Source organism: Ranitomeya variabilis, chromosome 1 (genome assembly GCF_051348905.1).
Source record: "Ranitomeya variabilis isolate aRanVar5 chromosome 1, aRanVar5.hap1, whole genome shotgun sequence".
In the NCBI taxonomy this organism is placed as follows: Eukaryota; Metazoa; Chordata; class Amphibia; order Anura; family Dendrobatidae; genus Ranitomeya; species Ranitomeya variabilis.
In genome coordinates, this window is record NC_135232.1 from 164,851,745 (window position 1) to 164,871,523 (window position 19,779).

Genomic DNA, 19,779 nt, shown 5'->3' on the forward strand with positions numbered 1-19,779 from the left:
CTGCTAATCAATACAAATAAACCAGGCCATTGACCAGTAATCGGTGGCAGCTGGATAGGAGCCGTGAGAACCGTCTCTTACCTGACTGTACATACGGCTGTTCTTTTGATTAGCAGGCATGGGGCAATGTCATTGTAGTAGTGCTACAGGCCGGCTAATGAAGATAAGAGTTACAGATGCAATCAGGTAAGAGGTAGCCCTGATGGCTCCCGTCGTATGGCCATAGATTACAGATGAGGTCGATGGACCTGATAATACGAATTGATTTGCACCAACGGTAATCATTAATTAATTCTAATTTTCGGAGCAACTGATATGCAGCCAACAGGGGAGTGTCATTTTTTCATGTGTAATATTGTGTATATAAATATCTGTATATGAATTGTAACGCAAGCCCTAAATATAATATTGGAATTGCTCGTATATCTGATTGCCAGTTTTTAAGCCATGTGGCTATGGCCCATTCAGCAACTGATAAGCATGAAAGGAATAAGAAAATGTAAAACTAGTTATGACACACAATCGCCTATTTGGGTGAAAAGATACAATAAATGTTAAAAGCATAGTGGAGCACTGGCGACATCTGAACAGCGTGCTGAACAATGCACTGCCATGTGCGGTAATAACTGATAAGACTCTGACCGATCTGCATAGGGCTCTAATGAGTGTTGAGTAATTGCAGAATTTTGTGATAATCTCCTGCTGATAAAACACTGATTTTATCGTAACAACCACACACAGCCCAGTAAGTGTTTGTGTTGATCTTAGGAATCAGGGTCTCAATTCCTACATCATGCTGCTCTCAAATTACATAGCAAAAACCTGGTGACAGATTCCGTTAAAGATTCCTGAAAAAAATGTGATCTTATTGGTAGCTTGACAATTCAAGGTCAATCTAAAAGAAAACACAAAAACCACTGACAAGGAAGGTTTGTTTTATGTTATTACTGTAGTCATACCCAGCCACTTCTAGACTATATTAAGCCAAGATAGTAAAAATAATAGGATAATGATATAAATGATCAATAAAATAGCCAACGTTTAGACTTGCCACAGCGTTGGTAAAGCTGTAATGGAAGCATTGCATTAAGTCTTAATTCAGGAAGATGTTGACTTGCCCAGGCTCGCTATCACTCTCCTGTGACACAGCAACAGAAGTAATTACCAGCCTTTCTATTACGCTGTCATCTGAATTAGCTGCCATGATATTAATATCAGAGTCTGCTTGTCTCAATTATTATCCCATAGGAGAAGATATTCTGGGTATTTTCTCAAAAGGTGATACCACTTAATTACTGTGCACTTATGTCTACAATTTTGACATTGGGTTTGACTAAAACATTCTGGATTTCCTTTCTTCTACGTAGAAGGTAATGGGGATGTCTGGGATTTAAAAAAAAAAAAAATGTAGCCAACAGCAGGAATATTGGTAAAATTGCAAATAATCACATAGTAAATCCTCCACAAACAAGTTGAGCATCAACGTTCCTCTGATCCCTGAAGGTCTTTATGAAAATTAGCCCTGGCCTAGAAAACCCCTTTAAGAGAAGAGATCAGTGCCTTGAAACACAGATCAGTGCCTTAAAATAAATATAAAACGATATTAAAGACATTGAATCCTTGACATACAGCTGAAGAGCACACAAGTTCAAAGTCAAAGAAACACAAGCTACCCTATCAGTGGAATCTAACCAGGGCTGTGGAGTCGGAGTCGTGGAGTCAGAGTCGGAGTTAGTTTTGGCTGGAGTCGGAGTCGGTAGAAATGTACCGACTCCAACTCCAGCTTTAAAAAAAATGTATTAATATTTCATAATTGAACTTTCATATGAATTTTATAAATGTTACTCAAATATATATGTTCTATCAAACTATGAACAACAGTGATAAGCAGTTCTGCTGGAGATATACATTTCTTACTTCTTGTGTGTCACTGTTCTCCACTGCCCTTATCTAATCTTATACTTGGTTAACCTCATGCTGCCCCAACCCCCCTACTTACAATCTATGAAACTGAAAGTGAAAATGTGTTGCAAATTTTTAGTAGTAAAGCTCCTCCTCTAGACTAGATGTTTACTAGGTGTGCATCTTCCAAGCATCTCACAGCTGCTACTCAGAAGAGGAAGACTGTAAGAAGTATTATCCTTTCAACAAACTCTGCATCAGTTAACTGTGAGTACATGAGGAATAACAGTATTACTGACCACTATATCAGTTGTACGACCTGGCAATAATTTTGTACAATTGTTTTTAGGAAAAACAATTGTCATTTGGATTGTGAATGCAGAATTAAAAACCTGAGAATGTCAAAGAAGCGTCACATTAAATCAGCTGTATTTGAACATTTCACCATCACTCAAGATAGAAAACATTATGTCTGTCAGTGTATGACAAATGATCCAGACGAAAACAAATGCTGTGAAGCCAAGATCAGTGCATATTCAGGCAAAGATAAAAATGCTCCTACCAGAGCTTCTAATCTAAAGAGACATTTACAGCGCTTTCATCCAGAAAGACAGACTGCATCCAAACCAATGAACCAGTGCCCAGCTCTTCCAGCCAAACAAAGGAGCAGAGAACTTTGCAGCCATCAGTTGCAAGATATTTTTTCAGTGACAGCTACTGTGACAATGACAGTAGATACATTTAAAAAACAGATCATAGAGCTTGTTGTAAAGGATAGTGTGCCTATTTCATTATTTTCACGACCAGCTTTTATGTGTCTGAATGGGGAAATGGCCAGCAAGCTTGGTGTTTCTCTGAAGAGAGAGAGTATTAGAAAATTAGTAATCGAAGAAGCTTTTAAACAAAAGGAAGAACTTAAAAAAACTCTCAAGGGACGCTTTCTGTTTCTTAAAATGGATGCCTGCACACGTCACAGAGTGAACTATTTTGCCATCAATGTCCGATTTGTTTGTGACAAAAATGAAATAGTTACCAAGACATTGGCAGTAAAAGACACCAAAGCTCATCACACCAGTGAGTTTCTCCAGGTCTTGGTGGAAAAGGTTCTGCAAGACTATGAACTTAAAAAAGAGCAAGTTCTTTCTGTCGTAACTGACAATGCTTCAAATATGATAAGTACTATTAAGCTAATGAATGAGAGTAATGATGGTGACCAGCAGCTAGAAGAACATTCTGGGTCCACAGACACAGAAATGTTTGAAACAGAGGAACACAGTATTGTAACTGAGGAGCAAACTGAAGTTGCTTCAGATGAACAGCAACATGATAGTTTAGATGATCTTGTTGAAACTGTGTCAATACGTTCTTTCATTCATCACATGCGCTGTGTTGTGCATACGCTACAGCTGGCTATAAGAGACAGTCTGCAAGAAGGACATGCTGCTGCACTGATTGGCAAGATGAGAAAACGGTAATTAGTTCTTACCGGTAATTGTATTTCCAGGAATCCACCTGACAGCACCATTGGAGGACGTCCTTCTTATCCGTAGTGGGACAGGAACCACAAGTTAAAAGGACCCTCCCCACTCCACCCATCAGTGATTTTCTAAGTACCACATCTGGATGGATGCAAAAAAGAGAGTTTATTTACAATTACACACCAATGTTACATCACATTAGTCAGTAGTAAAAGTTTGCAGTGGGAGGGAACTAGTAGTGCTGTCAGGTGGATTCCTGGAAATACAATTACCGGTAAGAACTAATTACCGTTTTCCAGTCCACCACCTGACAGCACCATTGGAGAATACCAAAGGATGTTAACTAGGGTGGGACTACTGCATGTAAGACTTTCCTACCAAAGGCTAATTGGTCTGATACGACATCTATTTTATAGTGTCTAGCAAAGGTAGAAAGACTAGTCCAAGTCGCCGCCCTACAGATTTGCTCAGCTGAGGCTCCCCCCTTCTCTGCCCATGATGTAGAGATAGCTCGTGTTGAGTGGGCCCTAAGAGTATCCGGGGGATCTTTCCCTTGGTTTGTATATGCTAGGCTAATCATGTTTTTAATCCACCTAGCAATGGTTGATTTTGCTGCCTTGCAACCCCTATTTGGACCACCGTATTGAATAAATAAGTTAGTGTCCCGTCTCCAGCTTTCTGTCGCCCCCAGGTATTTTAGAACAGTTTCCCTAATGTCAAGGTTATGGTAGACCCCTTCTTTTGCGTTTTTAGGGTGTTGGCAGAAAGAAGGAAGGATTATTTCCTGATTTATATTGGTAGATGATACTACTTTGGGGAGGAAAGCTGGGTTATGTTTGAAGACTATTCTGTCGTCAAAGATTTGAAGATATGGGTTCTGGATAGAAAGAGCCTGCATCTCCCCTAGCCTTTTAGCCGATGTGATGGCAATTAGGAAGGCGGTTTTAAAGGAGAGATTGGCTATGTCCATATCTTCTGACAGTAAGTAAGGGGTTTTACACAAAGTGTTAAGGACCAGGTTTAGGTCCCAAGGAGGAGTTGATTTCCTCACAAGTGGCCTCATTCTCTGTGTGGCCCTGGAAAATCTTGCTATCCAGGGATGGGAGGCTAGTGATCAGTGGCGTACACACCATGTATGCGACGGGTGCCGCCGCATCCGGGCCCCACGGCCGGGGGGGCCCGGTGCTGCCCGGCCCCATGGTGTGTACGCCACCTATTTTTTTATTTTTTTTTTTTTGTGTTAATTTTTTTTTTTGCTCGGGTCGGGGAGGGCGCGCGCGCGGCAAGGCGACAGGGCTTTGCTGTCGGGCCCTGTCGGAGATGAGCGTGTGGGGAAGCAGGAAGCTTCCCCACGGTGCTGCGCTGCAGTTGGAGGGGGAAGGTCACATAGGGGGCGCGGTGATCTCATTTCCGAGCGACCGGAAGTGACGTCACCGTGCACCCTTTGCGACCGACGGCTGCTCGCTCCTGGAGAGTGTCAGCGGGGCGGCTCTGCGTGTCTGGGTCCACGGCCTGGTGTCCGTGCAGCGGAGCACAGTGGGTGAGTAGCGGCTCCGCTCTCTGCTGATTATCCTCCCCTCTCCCAGCGCATTCTCCTCCCTCTGATCCTGCCTGGACCTCTCTTCCTGGATCCCTCTTCCTCCCTGTGGGATCTGCTGGGATCCCTCCTTGCGCCATCTCTGGCAGTGACCTCTGATCTCTCCGCTGCGCCGGTGGGAACACTTAGGAAGTTGTCACTTGTTGTAAAGATGAGCAAACTATGTCCCAGTATGTAGCAGAGCTGGGAGTGCTGGGATCACTGGGAGCTCGGTGCATCAGGAGAACTGTGCTGCATTACCGGGGGAGAAGTGTGGGAAGCATGAGTCTGCACAACCAGTCTGCTCCAATGGATGATTGTACTACGCCACAGCAGCTGAGAGAGACATTGTACTCTGCATTATCCTAGCTCCTAGTTGGCTGACAAGTAGGTGCTATAAGAGGTTATAAGGGGTCCCCTCTAGGACCCTCGCCCACATGTACATGCCATAAGAGAGAATATAAGGGGTCCTATAAGGCAGGCAGCCCCTCTGGGACCCTCACCTACATGTACATGCCATAAGAGAGAATATAAGGGGTCCTATAAGGCAGACAGCCCCTCTAGGACCCTCACCCACATGTACATGCCATAAGAGAGAATATAAGGGGGTCCTATAAAGCCCCTCTAGGACCCTCACCTACATGTAGATGCCCTAAGAGAGAATATAAGGGGGTCCTATAAGACAGGCAGCCCCTCTGGGACCCTCACCTACATGTAGATGCCCTAAGAGAACATATAAGGGGTCCTATAAAGCCCCTCTAGGACCCTCACCTACATGTACATGCCCTAAGAGAACATATTAGGGGTCCTATAAAGCCCCTCTAGGACCCTCACCTACATGTAGATGCCCTAAGAGAACATATTAGGGGTTCTATAAAGCCCCTCTAGGACCCTCACCTACATGTACATGCCATAAGAGAGAATATAAGGGGGTCCTATAAGGCAGGCAGCCCCTCTGGGACCCTCACCTACATGTAGATGCCCTAAGAGAACATATAAGGGGTCCTATAAAGCCCCTCTAGGACCCTCACCTACATGAGTTGTGCGACCTTACAGTCTCAGCTCAGCTGCATCGTCCGGTCTTCCAGCTCTGCTACATAGGGACATGAATAGTGCACTTTTTACCAATGACATTTTCACTGGAAAACACAAATAACTGAGATGGAAATGGCGGACTGTGATTAACCCCGTGGGTGATCTTAGTCCTGTCACCATGGATGACCACGTCTTCCCATCTCCTGGCTTGTCTGTGGACGCCATTTGTTGCAGATGTGACTCGGAGGCATCAATGATTGACCAGAGGTGCAGCCAATGCTTGCGGGAGCTCAAGGGTGACGGTGGTGTCACTTATTCTACAGGTGTCTACTAATTAACAGCCCCTCGGCCCGCCGCGCAATGAATTGCGACAGGGCAGAGCCTGACACAGGATTTTAATTGACTGCCTCCTGGCAGCTCGGAGAGTGGTGATCCCGGCGATATGGGTAACAGTGCTTCCCAGCCAGCGAGTGGTGCAGGGCAGTATAAAAAAAAGATGTTCAGCTAGGGGTCCTGAATCTACCATCAGACCTAGACCATTCAGTGTATTTATGTTATGCCAGGGAGGAAACGTGAGCAATGCTTTTGCAGTTCAGTAGTGGTTATACTAAGTTGTTCTGCAGCTAGAAGGTCACACTGAGTTACACGGAACTAGAGGTAGTCTGCAAGAACCCCTTGATGGGAGATGTGATGTATTTCCAGGAGACATAGCAATTGATGCCCTACAGTCAGACAGACCAGATCAGGTGTTTAATCTAAAGTTAAGGTTTTACTGAATTTAGCTCTTCAGTTCAAGTGGTTTCCAGGTTATGAAGCTCTGCTGTGGAGGGGGATATAAGGTTGAATGTGCTTTGTTTCTACAGAAAGAAGCTTTACCATTATGTCAAGCTACAAGCATCTGAGCGGTGCTCAGAAGCGTAAAAAAAAGAGAGAGGAAAGCCAGAAACATGCCAAAATGCCCAAAATCAGTAGTTTCTTCAATGCCCCTTCTTCTGCAGAGAGCTCTGTTACTATTTCACATACAGAAGATTTAGAAGCAAGGGCTGAAAGTCTTTGCTCCTCAGAGAATTCAATACAGGAACTGGCGCAATCCAGAGATCATCCTGCAGCAAGTACAGTTGAGCAAATGGCACGTGTTACTGAAGCTAGCACGGAAGATATTTGTGAAAAACAGGCAGACCAGCCAGGCACTTCTGGATTGGCTAGCGAAGAATTCGTTATGCCATTTGATAGCAGTACGAGTCCTATCAACCTTGCTTGTGAAAAATACATAACAGACAGAGCAAATTTCCCAGTTACTATAACAGACTCGTCTGTTAAGATGTTTATAATTACGCATGGCCCTTGCAGACCACCAGGACCATTTCCTAGAGATAATGACGACAATAAAAGATGCTTTTCTGCGAAGTATTATGAGAAAATAACGAAAACAGGTCAAAAATTTCCAGTTTCTTGGCTTTGTTACTCGCCAAAATTAAATGCAGCATACTGTGAGCCATGCTGGCTGTTTGGTGATCGAAGAAAATTAGGATTTTCCCCAGCTTGGGCCAGAGGACTTAAAAACTGGAGAGGCTTATCGCACAAAATACAACGCCATGAATGTTCACAATCTCATCTAGAAGCTTGTGTAGTTTATGATCAGTGGCGAAGAAAGGGATCAATTGACCTGCAAACTGAAAATCAGTTAAGAAATCAACATAATTTCTGGAGGCAAATTTTAAAAAGAATAGTGAATGTTACCCTAACAATGGCCATGGCTAACATGCCATTTCGGGGTCACAGAGAAAAAATTGGCAAAATCAATAGTGGTAATTTCCTGGCAATTATAGAGTTACTAGCACTCTATGATCCCCTGCTTAAGGAACTGCTGGAACTGCCAGAGGGCACAGCAAAATACCTTAGTCCCAGAATTCAAAACGAATTAATAGAAATTTTGTCAACCAAAGTAAAATCTGAGATTTTATCTCAAGTGAATGAAGCTCACTTCTATTCGCTGATCATGGATACAACGCAAGATGTATCAAAAACTGATCAGATGAGCCAAGTAATTAGATACGTGTCTGTTGAAAGGAATGCAAATATGAGAGCCACGAAAGTTCGCATCCATGAAGCCTTTCTTGGATTTCAAGCCATTCATGACCAGCGTGCTGCTGGTATAGAGAAAGAGATCCTGGAATGCATTGACAGCAATGGCCTTTCCATTCATAAGTGCCGTGGTCAGGGCTATGATGGAGCTGCCACAATGAGTGGCATCTATTCTGGTGTGCAGGCCCGAATTTTAGAAAAAGAACACAATGCTATGTATGTTCACTGTGCAGCACATAATTTGAATCTTGTTCTTCAAGATGCTGTTTCAGAAATTACAGAAATTTCAAACTTTTCTGATATATTGCAACATGTCTATACATTTTTTGGGGAAAGCATACGACGTTGGGAGCTTTTGTCATCATTTACAAGCAGTTCATCGGTCACACTAAAAAAATTATGTCCCACACGCTGGTCTTCCCGTCATGAGTCGCTGCTTGCCCTAAGATTTCGTTTTTCTGATGTAATGATGGCATTGTCAAAAATCATCCTTATTTCATCCAAAAAAACTGAAATAAATGAGGCAATGGCTCTTAAAAAGAAAATGGATTCATTTCAGTTTGTTTTTTTGGTTGTCCTTCAGACAAAAGTATTACAGACTGTTAATGCACTGTCAACCATGCTGCAGGCAGAAAGCATGGATTTATCTAAGGCAACTAATTTAATAAAGAATGCAGCTGAAGAACTTTCACAATTCAGAAATCATTTTGATGAAGCGAAAGAGAGCGCTATCTTGTTGGCACGCAGCTGGGGCATCTCCCCAGCTTTTGAAAGTAAGCGATTATCAAAAGTTAAAAAGCATTTTGATGAACTGAGTACGGATGAGAGATTGCACATTCCGGAGGACCGATTTAAAGTCACCGTGTTCTATGAGTATTTAGACATCATTGTAGGTCAGCTGTCAAACCGATTTAATGGAATGAATCGGGTTGTGCAGTATTTTAGGATACTTCAGCCTGCAGATCTGGCATCTTCCTCAGATGAGGAATTATATGAGGCTGCATTACAGCTGCAGAAAAAGTACAACCAAGATCTTTCACCAGCATTTCCAGCCCAGCTTCTGAGTTTTAGATGTGCTCTAAAGAATGACATTCAAAAATTGACATCTGTCAAGGACCTTGCACATTTACTGTTAGTCGAAAATAGCCTGCTATCGTCAAATCTACCGGATGTGTGCATAGTCTTACTTTTATTCCTAACCTTGCCAGTAACGGTAGCATCAGCAGAAAGATCCTTCTCAAAATTAAAACAAATTAAAAACTATCTAAGAAGTACAATGTCTGAACACAGACTCTCTGGTCTTGCCATTCTAAGCATTGAAAATGCAAGAGCCAACCAACTTGACATAGATGGCATTGTTGACCAATTTGCTGAAGCAAAAGCACGTAGGCGCCAGTTCTAACCTTCCTAACGTTTGTTATACTCCGAGAGTATGCAAGTTGAAGTTGAAGTTTTATTTTTTTTTTATAGAGATGGGTGGATTTTCCATACTTATTTCCAGATTCCCCTGGAATGTAATTTTTTTCGTAAATGCCAGTTTTGTTAATGTTTTAATCTAGGATTTTAATTGGCTATCAAAACACCTCTTTTTACAATGAGACTTAATCTTCTCTTAAAAAAAAAATTCACCCATCTCTATTTCAGAGTTCTGGTTTCAAAGTTCCATTTGTTGCATCTGCATGAATGCATCAGTTCTTTATGTTGTTTAAAAACGTTTTCTAAGCCTTTTGCTGACCTGTATACAGCTGTATCATACACCATTCACATGTCTTTGCAGGTGTTGTAAGGGGTTAGAAGCTACTTTGCCCTGTCCATATTTTGCAGAGGGCAAGTGGCAACTATTTCCTTTACAGTAGTTAACTGACAATTTTATTGGCCATTTTAATACTGAAAATATATCTACGTCAGTCACTAAAATGTATTTTGCTATATCTGTTTAAATATATACCATTATGGTATATTCTAGTTTAAAAAACAAGCACGTTATGGTGAATGGCAGCTGTATGCACACATGGTAAAAGGCATTCAAAGTCTCACTCAACTAATTTGTGTTATTTACATTATAGGTTGCCACATCTCAATATTTGCGGAATGTTTGGCCACAGTTTTGGTTTTGAGTTCAAGTTTCAGAAGTTTAGAATGTTTCCAAGTTTTTCTGTTATTTTCAAGTTTGGGAGTTTTTGCTGGGAACACCACCATTCTCTGTTGTTCAAAGTTCCAGGTAATGTTTATCATACTAAAGTGAATAAATGTTTAGGATCACACTGTATTGGGGATGGCAAATAATAATAGTTTCACTTTTTTAGGTTGAATTCATTTTATCTATTACTGCAATGCAATGCTGCTTTCTCCTGCAATGCTGCTTTCTGGTAAGTCTATTTTTTATTGCCTTCGCCATATAAATTAGTAATTGGGGGGTGTGGCTGTGGAGAGGGTGTGGCTGTGGAGGGGGTGTGGCTGTGGAGGGGGCGTGGCTTAACATGCAAATTTTCGGCGCGCTACGCGCGCCACCTATTCCCCTCCCTTCTTCGGGGGGGGGGGGGCCCTTTGCTCAATTTTGCTATGGGGCCCTGTGAAATCTATGTACGCCCCTGCTAGTGATGTATCAAAAAATACACTAAGTGCTGCAATCTGTACTTTTAGAGTACTAGGCCGAAGGCCCTTGTCAAATCCGAGTTGCAGGAAATCGAGGATCTTGGGGATATCTGGTTTTGAAGTATCCACATGACCTTCTCCCAGAAAGGAACAATACCGCTTCCAGATCTTGTTGTAAATCGCCGAAGTCACCGGCTTTCTGCTTGCCTGGAGAGTGGTAATGACCTCTTCTGACAGGCCTCTGGATCTTAAGGTTTGCCGTTCAGGATCCAAGCAGATAGGTGCAGAGAGTCTGGATTCTTGTGGAACACCGGACCCTGAAGCAGAAGGTCCTGCCTGTTCGGTAGAAAGACTGGTTCTTCTGTTGACATCCTGGACAGTAGAGAAAACCAGCTTCTTTTTGGCCAGAAGGGAACCACCAGGATTACAGTTGCTCTCTCGTCTCGTATCTTCCTGAGTGTCTTCGATATCAGAGGAAGAGGCGGAAAGGCGTACAGGAGGCCTTCTCCCCAATACTGAGACAAGGCGTCTACTGCTGTGGCTCCATCTAGAGGATTCAGAGAAAAAAATGCTCTGACCTTTGCGTTTGACCTGGCGGCAAAGAGGTCCACCTGAGGTGTGCCCCATTTCTGGCATAGACAGCTGAATACTTCCGGGTTCAGTTCCCACTCTCCGGGATGTACCGACTTTCGGCTCAAGAAATCTGCTAGTTGATTCTTGGTACCTTCCAGGTGAACTGCCGAGATGGATTTGACAGATCTTTCTGCCCACCTGAAAATCTGGTCTGCTAAGTGTTGCAGTGGTGGATGTCTCGGACCTCCCTGGTGTCTCAGAAATGCCACTGCTGTGACATTGTCGGACAGTATTCTCACGTGTCTGTCTCGGACTAATGACTGGGCTTGGCTCAACACTTTCCAGATCGCATACAGCTCTCTGAAATTCGATGATCTTGCCGCAATCTGAGGAGTCCATTCTCCCTGGTAATATGTTCTTCCTATATGACCGCCCCATCCGTATTGACTGGCGTCTGTGGTAACCGTAACACAGGGATCGAGTACCCACGGTACTCCCTCTCTCAGGTTCCTCGGTCTGGTCCACCAGGTTAGGGATCTCTTCACTGACGGAGACACAAACATCTTCCTGTCTAGGGAGCTCTGTTTCCTGTTCCAGGATCCTAGGACTTCTCTTTGCAACTCCCGTGAGTGGAATTGGCTCCATTTCACACAGGGTATGCATGCTGTCATGAAGCCAAGTATCCTCATTGCATCTCTTATGGAGGGGGTACTTCTTCTGAATTGATGGATGTGTCTGATCAAGGCCTCTTGTCTGTCTTCTGGTAAGAAAGATGTTCTTAGGTTGGAATCCAAGATCACCCCCAAAAATTTTATTCTGGAATTTGGGACCAGGCAGGACTTTTTCCAGTTCACAATCCACCCCAGCTCTTGTAGGATGGAAAGGGTGAAAGTGCAGTCTATCTTGAGGAGTTTCTGTGATTTCGCCATTATCAGGAAGTCGTCCAGGTATGGGACTATGGTCACATTCTGATTCCTCAGATAGGCCACCACTTCCGACATCAGCTTGGTAAAGATCCTGGGCGCTGAAGCAAGCCCGAAGGGGAGACATCTGAACTGAAAGTGATGTACAATCCCCCTGTTCATTATGGCAAACCTCAGGAATTTTTGGTAGGAGAGGTGTATCGGGACATGATAGTATGCATTGCTCAGATCTAGGGTACACATTACCATGTCTTTGTCTATTAGAGGCGTCGTGGATCTTATAGATTCCATCCGGAATCTTTTGTACCGTACCCATTTGTTTAATGGTTTTAAGTTTATAATCGTCCGGGAGTCCCCGGACGGTTTCTTTATTGAAAATAAATGAGAATAATGGCCTTCGCCTCTTTCTGAGATGGGAACTGGCACAATCGCTTCTAATTCTAACAGCTCCTGGATGTTTGTCCACATGGAGGAGTCGGAGAGCGGGCAAGGTCGGGTTACTACAAATCTTTCTGGGGGACTGCCGGAGAATTCTAATTTGTATCCCTGTGCAATTACTTGTAGAATCCAAGGATTCTGGGACACCTTCTGCCAACCCCCTAGAAATTTCTGTAATCGACCTCCCACCTTTATGTCATTTATTTGACTTTGGTGTACCTGTACTAGGGAAGATGGAATCTCTACCTTTTCCACCCTTGGGATAAGACCACCTCCCAGTCTTCCCTTTCCCCTTGTAGTCTGTCCTCTGACCAGGTCGGGACCTACGAAAGGGCTGATATTTTTTGGTATTCTCCTCAGGGAAACCTTTCTTTTTATCTGAGGCCTTTTCTAGAATATCGTCTAGAATTGGCCCAAATACTTTATTTCCCGAGAATGGGATTCCACACAATTTATTTTTTGACTGGAGATCCCCCGACCAGGTTTTAAGCCATATGGCTCTTCTGGCCGCATTAGACAGGGATTCGCTTCTAGCCGCGAACCTTACAGATTCGGCAGAAGCGTCTGCCATAAAGCCTGTTGCGAGTTTGAGCAATGGCAATGATTTAAGGATAACCTCTCTGGAAGTTTTGGCTTTGAGGTGATCCTCTAAATCGTCAATCCATAAGTGCATTGACCGGGCTACGGAGGTTGCCGCTATATTGGCCCGTATTATTGCCGCGGAGGACTCCCAAGTTCTCCTTAGCAAACCGTCTGCTTTACGATCCATAGGATCTTTTAATGCGGAAGAGTCCTCAAATGGGATTGAGGTCTTCTTCGCCACCTTTGCTAGTGGGACATCGATCTTGGGTACTTCATCCCACACTTTAATGTCCTCAGGGTTGTAGGGCAGACGAAGTCTAAAGTCCCTGGGAATCACTAGCTTCTTCTCCGCTTCCTGCCACTCTTCCAGGATCATGGAACGAATGTGGTTGTTGACGGGGAAGACTTTTGTAACTTGGGCATGTAATCCGCCAAACATCTCGTCCTGGATCGAGGTCTCCTCTGGTGTATCTTGTAGCTGCATGGTGTTACGCACAGCATAAAGAAGCTCATCCGTGTCTGTTGCGGAGAAGAGATATCTCTTCCCTCTGCCCACAGATCCGTCTCTTTCTTCCTGGTCAGAATCCCCCGAACCCTCACCCTCGGAAGAGGGGCTAGAATCCCTCGGCCTCTTCCGTGAAGTCTGCGGTTCTGACTGAGTAGCCTGGGGAAGATTCAAGCTTGAGATAGAAGCCTGAACCTCCTGTCGTATCATGGTCCTCATACTGGATAGCAGCGCTGTCTGCTCATCACCCACAATTTTGGATGTGCATGATTTGCACAATGGTTTCCGCCAGTTTTCCGGAAACTTAGTGGAACATATCGGGCATTTATTTTTCCCCGATTTTTTCCTTTCGGCTGTGGGGATGGAAGGCTCAGCCTAGGGTAAAATAGAGACACGTGGCACCGTAAGTAGGAAGCAGGGGGAGGGGTGAGCTTTGTGGTGTGGCTTTGCATAGCCCACTCACGTGCCCCTGAAGCTGGTCAGTCCCCTCAGGTCTGGCAGTCTCCTCCATTAGTGACAATTCTACGTATAGCCGAGTGCTCCCTTTGTCAGGATGGCCGGCGGTATACAGACCCCCCTGGTGAGATTATATAGGTTTTACCTGGTTGATCCTGCCCTCCTTACCGCCGCTGCGGTGACCGCGCTGAGCCCCTCACCGAGGCCGGCGCTGCTGCCGGCGTCATCCTCCATGCTGGTCGCACCGGAAGTGACGCGGTCGTCGCGACCGGAAGTGACGCGGCCGCTGGACCCGGAAACCGCGGCCGCATGCTGGAGCCGGCCGCTGCTGGAAGCGGTCGCCGCATACACCTCCCGGCATGCAGGCACCCGGGCCGAGAGCCCCCCGAGGAGGAAGCGGACCGGACCCCAGGAGCAGCGCTACACTGGGGAGGCTGAGGGACCCCCCATGGCAGGTATCAGCCGCAGATATCTTGCGGCGGGGAAGGGAAAGGCTGGGCCCCCCGATCCCCACCATCTGCACAGCACCGTCGGAGGGCGTCTTGCAGTTCCTATCCGCAGTGGGACAGGAAAAACACTGATGGGTGGAGTGGGGAGGGTCCTTTTAACTTGTGGTTCCTGTCCCACTACGGATAAGAAGGACGTCCTCCAATGGTGCTGTCAGGTGGTGGACTGGAAAATTGGATACTGTTGCCAGAACCCCTAAAGTTGACTCAATTTTGAAGAGACATGCTGGAAAAGGGGCAATTATTGATCAAGCCACACGATGGGGCAGTACTTACTTAATGATTCAGCGCTTGGTTGAACTGAAAACCTTTCTTTTAGACATGGCTAACCCTCAACTGACGCTAAATGAAAGTCAGTGGAATCAGGTGACTGAGCTGGAAAAATTGCTAGAGCACCCATTTACAGTGACTAAAAAATTACAAGCAGAGGACTTAACTCTAGGTATTTTCTTAAAGGAGTGGAAGAACCTGATGTTTCGCCTATCCCAAAGAGGAGGGTTAATTGCAAGTGGCATTGCTACATCAATGAAACGGAGAGAGGAGCTACTAATACAAAATAACATTCTTTTGGCTGCTGTTTATGTAGACCCAATGCATTGGATTCTTCTAGATGATCAGCTAACTAAAGGAAAAGAAGCTCTGTTTGAAATAGCAGTAAGGATGAAAGGGTTGCAGAACAGTCAGGAGGAACAAGAAGAATTTGGTCGTCCTGCCACATCTTCACCCTCATCAACTGATGAAGAATTTAATTTAAAAAAATATTTGGATCACAAGGACCGTGCAAGAGTCATCCCCATCAAAGAACACAGCCAGTACATTTCAGCAGAATTTTTCATGTGCACTAAAAGAAATTGAGAAATTTGACAGTTCATCAAAAATAACAGTGCAACATGCGATTCCTCTGTATCCTGACATTGTCAGAGATGTTGCCCGAGTGGTTACTGCTTTGCCACCAACCCAAGTTAGTGTAGAGAGGTTGTTCTCTGCTCTCAAAATAATTAGATCAGATTTGAGGGCATCCATGAAGGAGGATCTGACAGAGGCAATACTTTTTCTGAGGACAAATTTATAGATTTCTTCTTATTAACTGCATAACAGTGTTTATTGCATATTTACTTACAAGAGTTTAGAAAAGTTTAGAAAAGTTATTTGCTATATTCTAATTGTATTCTAATAAATATAGTTTTTGTTCTAAGTGGTCTGATTACTTATATGATGGTGAGAAACTGAATAAGCACAATGTTAATATTTTACAACAGTAAATTTATTGTTACGAATTGGCCATTTATGAAGGAGTAGGAGTCGGAGCCGGAGTCGGAGCCTGATAAAATCCAGGAGTCGGAGTTGCAACTGTAGCTTACCGACTCCACAGCCCTGAATCTAACACCAGTTACCACCAGATTCCCAACAAAGCAGATGGTCAAAACTCACAAGTGACTGCAAAAGACCTGCAGCAAGATTTGGTGGAAGCAGACACTGAAGTCTTTGTTTGCACAACAAGGTGCATATTAAATACTGAGGATTCGCCATACCAAGATTCTCAAGACTCAAAGACAACTCTGTAGAGCAAAGAGCATAAGAAAAATTGACTACAATATGGTTAAAGTTATACAAATGAGACACAGAAGTTTTGGAGAATCTGTTCTGTGCAGCGATGGAGTCTATTCTGGTATTGGAATCTTGCCTCATGTGGAGGACAAGATGGATCCAATGAAAGCATACTGAAATCCTTTGAGAAAACATCATGACATCTGTGAGTAAGCTGAAGCTTGGCCACCACTGCAACTTTAAACAGGACAATGATCCCAAGCATATCTCAAAGTCCATCATGGCTTGGTTTCAGAAAAGGTTCTGGAAGATTCTGGAGTGGCCGTCAGTTTTATGACTTGAAAGCCATATAAAATCTTTGATGGGATATGAATAAGGTGGTTGCAGCACACAAACCCCAGAATATTAGTGAATTGGAGGCCATTGCCCATGAGGAACAGGCAAGGAATACTCAGGAATGCGGTCAGAAGCTGGTGTCTGGCTAATCATCAGGTTTGTAGTAGGTCATAATCAAGAGTGCTCTACTAAAGGTGCTTGTCATGAAGGGGGAGGATTTAAGGCCACATTCAGTACTTGGCAAGTATTTTACCACAGCATTGGGGAAAAATGCAGAAGTAGTGACGGGTTTCTATTATACTTTTCCTCTGATTGTTCCACTCTTGATTTTGGCTTAGAAATACTGAAAGTGGCCTAATTCTGAGACTGCTGAACTCATGAAAAAGTGACAGCTAGTGTTGAATTTGAAGTAACCACTTAAATTACTCTTGTTTGATAAGAAATGAGAAACAAGAGAATTTGTAAATGTAGACAATAAATCTAATTTGCAATCGGGATTGGAGCATTTTGACTACAACTGTATTTACAATGACATGTAATAAAAGTTTGGGCACCACTGGTCAAAATTACTGTTATTGTGAACAGTTAAGCAATTGAAGATGAGCTCTAAAAGGCCCAAAGTTAAAGATGACATATTTCCTTTGCATCTCGGGCACAAAAATGTATATATTTTACACATATACAATATATATATATATATATATATATATATATATATATATATATATATATATATATACATACATATATATATATATATATATATATATATATATATATATATTTTATTATTATTATTTATTTTTTTCTAAAAATATATCATCCAATTATCCTTTGAGACCCTGGTATTTCTCAGGGTTGTCATATTCCTTCTTTCTGATGTTGCTGTCACTTGGCACTGTTATATCTATTATCATTGCTGTCTTCTGATTCTTATCTATTATCGCAATGTCTAGTTGGTTAGCCAACGCCTGCTAATCCGTCTGGATTTTGAAGTCCCACAGGATTTTAGCCTTTTCATTCTCCACCACTTTTTCTGGGGTCTCCCACTTGGACTTAGGGGGACTTGGCCCATATGCTGTGCAGATGTTCCTGTATACAATCCCCGCTACTTGGTTGTGGCGATCGGTATACGTTGTTCCTGCTTGCATTTTGCATCCTGCCACTATGTGTTGAACGGTTTCTGAGGTTTCTTGTGTTGTAGATTCCTGCTTCTACGATCTGGTACTTGGTACTTAGTGCTTGCTCTTGTGCCCCTATGATTAGTGCCTCTGTGCTGTCTCGGAGTCCTGCTTTTTCCAGCCATTAGTAGGATTTCTCCATGTCAGCCACCTCCATTATCTGTTGTTGGTACATCCCATGCAGCGGCTTCTCTTGCCATGGCGCTTCATGTTCCTGTTCTTCCTTCCAGATCTGTTGCTGCCTTAGGCTTTCTCTCAGCATCTCATCTTTTGGTGCCATTTTTCTGATGTATTCCTTGATACTCCTTGTTTCATCCGTGATGGTGGCTTGGATGCTTATTAAGCCTTGACCACCCTCCTTTCAGTTGGTATACAATCTTTGGGTATATAGTGACAGGGCCACTGGCGCTATGTGTGAGGGGAGATATGTATCACGCACATTACTTTCTTCTGTGATCTAAAACCCATAAGTTTCTCTCCAGCATACTATGAGCTGAAGGGGGTTAAACCAGTTGTTACAAGGGTCTTGGTTTTTGGTGAGTAGGTCAGAGGCAGGACGCCTACTCACCATATCTCCACCTCAAGGGTGTGGTTGGCAGAGTTAAATGACCAGCAACTGTTTTTATCTCTGTGGAGGAAGGAAACCTCCAGATGCAAGCTTCGATGGGAGTTGAAGTGTATTGCATCACTGGAGCTATACTAAGGAGGACTGTTTGCATGGACTTTTTATTTTCATTTGTGCCAGAAAGGCTGTTTTTGCGTTATTACTTTGCTTTGTGGTTTATGGGGCAACAAACCACCCAGAGACTTTACTACCAAGTATTTCTGTGTGTACCTCAGGGAGCAGCTGAGTGAGCCCATCTGTATATCTATATTTCTTTTACATTTATAAAAATTACAAAAAAGAATATGGGCTGATGCAAATGTTTGGGCACCCTGCATGGTTAGAACCAAGTAGCACCCCCTTTTGAAAGTATCACAGCTTGTAAACACTTTTTGTAACTAGCCAAGAGTCTTTCAATTCTTGTTTGAGGGATTTTCATTCATTTTTCCTTGCAAAATTCTTCCAGTTCTGTGAGATTCCTGGGTCGTCTTTCATGCTCTGCTATTTTGAGGTCTAGCCACAGATTTTCAATGATGATCAGATCAGTGACTGTAAGGACCATTGTAAAACCTTCAGCTTGCGCATTTTGGTGTAATCTATTGTGGATTTTGAAGCGTGTTTAGGATCATTATCCATCTGTAGAATAAATCCTGTTCAGCTTCAGATTTTTTTGTAGAGATCATGTGATGTTTACAGCAAGAATTTGTTCAAATTTAATTTAATCCATTCTTCCCTCTACCTGTGAAATATTCCCCATGTCATTATCTGCAACACAACCCCAAAGCAGGATTCATCCACCCCCATTCTTAATGGTTGGAGAGATGTTCTTTTCCTGAAATTATGTGCCCTTTTTTTTCTCCACACAAACCTTTAATCATTGTGGCCAAAGAGTTCTGTTTTAACCTCATCGGTCCACAGGACTTGTTTCCAAAATAGATCAGGATTGTTTAGATATTCTTTTGCAGACGTCTGATGCTGAATTTTATGGTGAGAACACTGGAGAGGTTTTCTTCTGATGACTCTTCCATTAACGCCATATTTGGGCAGGTGTCTATGACCTGTAGAAGTATATACCACAACTTGAGTCTGCAAAATCTTTCTGAAGGTCTTTTGAAGTCAAGCAGGGGTTCTGATTTGCTTCTCTGACAATCCTAAAAGCAGTTCTCACTGAAATTTTGCTTGGTCTACCAAACTTTATCTTGACCTCCACTATTCACCTACTCAAAGAAATTCGATAAGAAATCAAAGCATCTTATGTACACAAAATTAGTACAAATAAAAATGTCAGCTCACTGAGCAAAAAACATACCCTCCCTCAACCCCATCAACAGAAAATTTAAGATGTTATGGGTTTCGGAAAAATGGCGATTCAACAACAAAGAAAGTTTTACAATATTCTGGATTTTCAGAAATGTTTTCATCACTTAAAAATAAATAAATGATGCACGGTTTTTGG

The 19,779-nt window shown here is 43.3% G+C and overlaps 1 protein-coding gene and 1 long non-coding RNA gene across 3 annotated transcripts in view; one reads left to right on the forward strand and one right to left on the reverse strand.

Annotated features, from left to right (window-relative positions):
• Positions 1 to 19,779, reverse strand: part of EPB41L4A (erythrocyte membrane protein band 4.1 like 4A) — a 370,057-nt gene that overhangs the window by 292,796 nt on the left and 57,482 nt on the right. The gene's annotated exons all lie outside the window — the stretch shown is intronic.
• Positions 4,815 to 10,551, forward strand: LOC143793801 (uncharacterized). Its single transcript, XR_013220269.1, has 3 exons — positions 4,815 to 4,920; positions 10,143 to 10,297; positions 10,383 to 10,551. It is a non-coding gene; the product is annotated as an uncharacterized LOC143793801 (long non-coding RNA).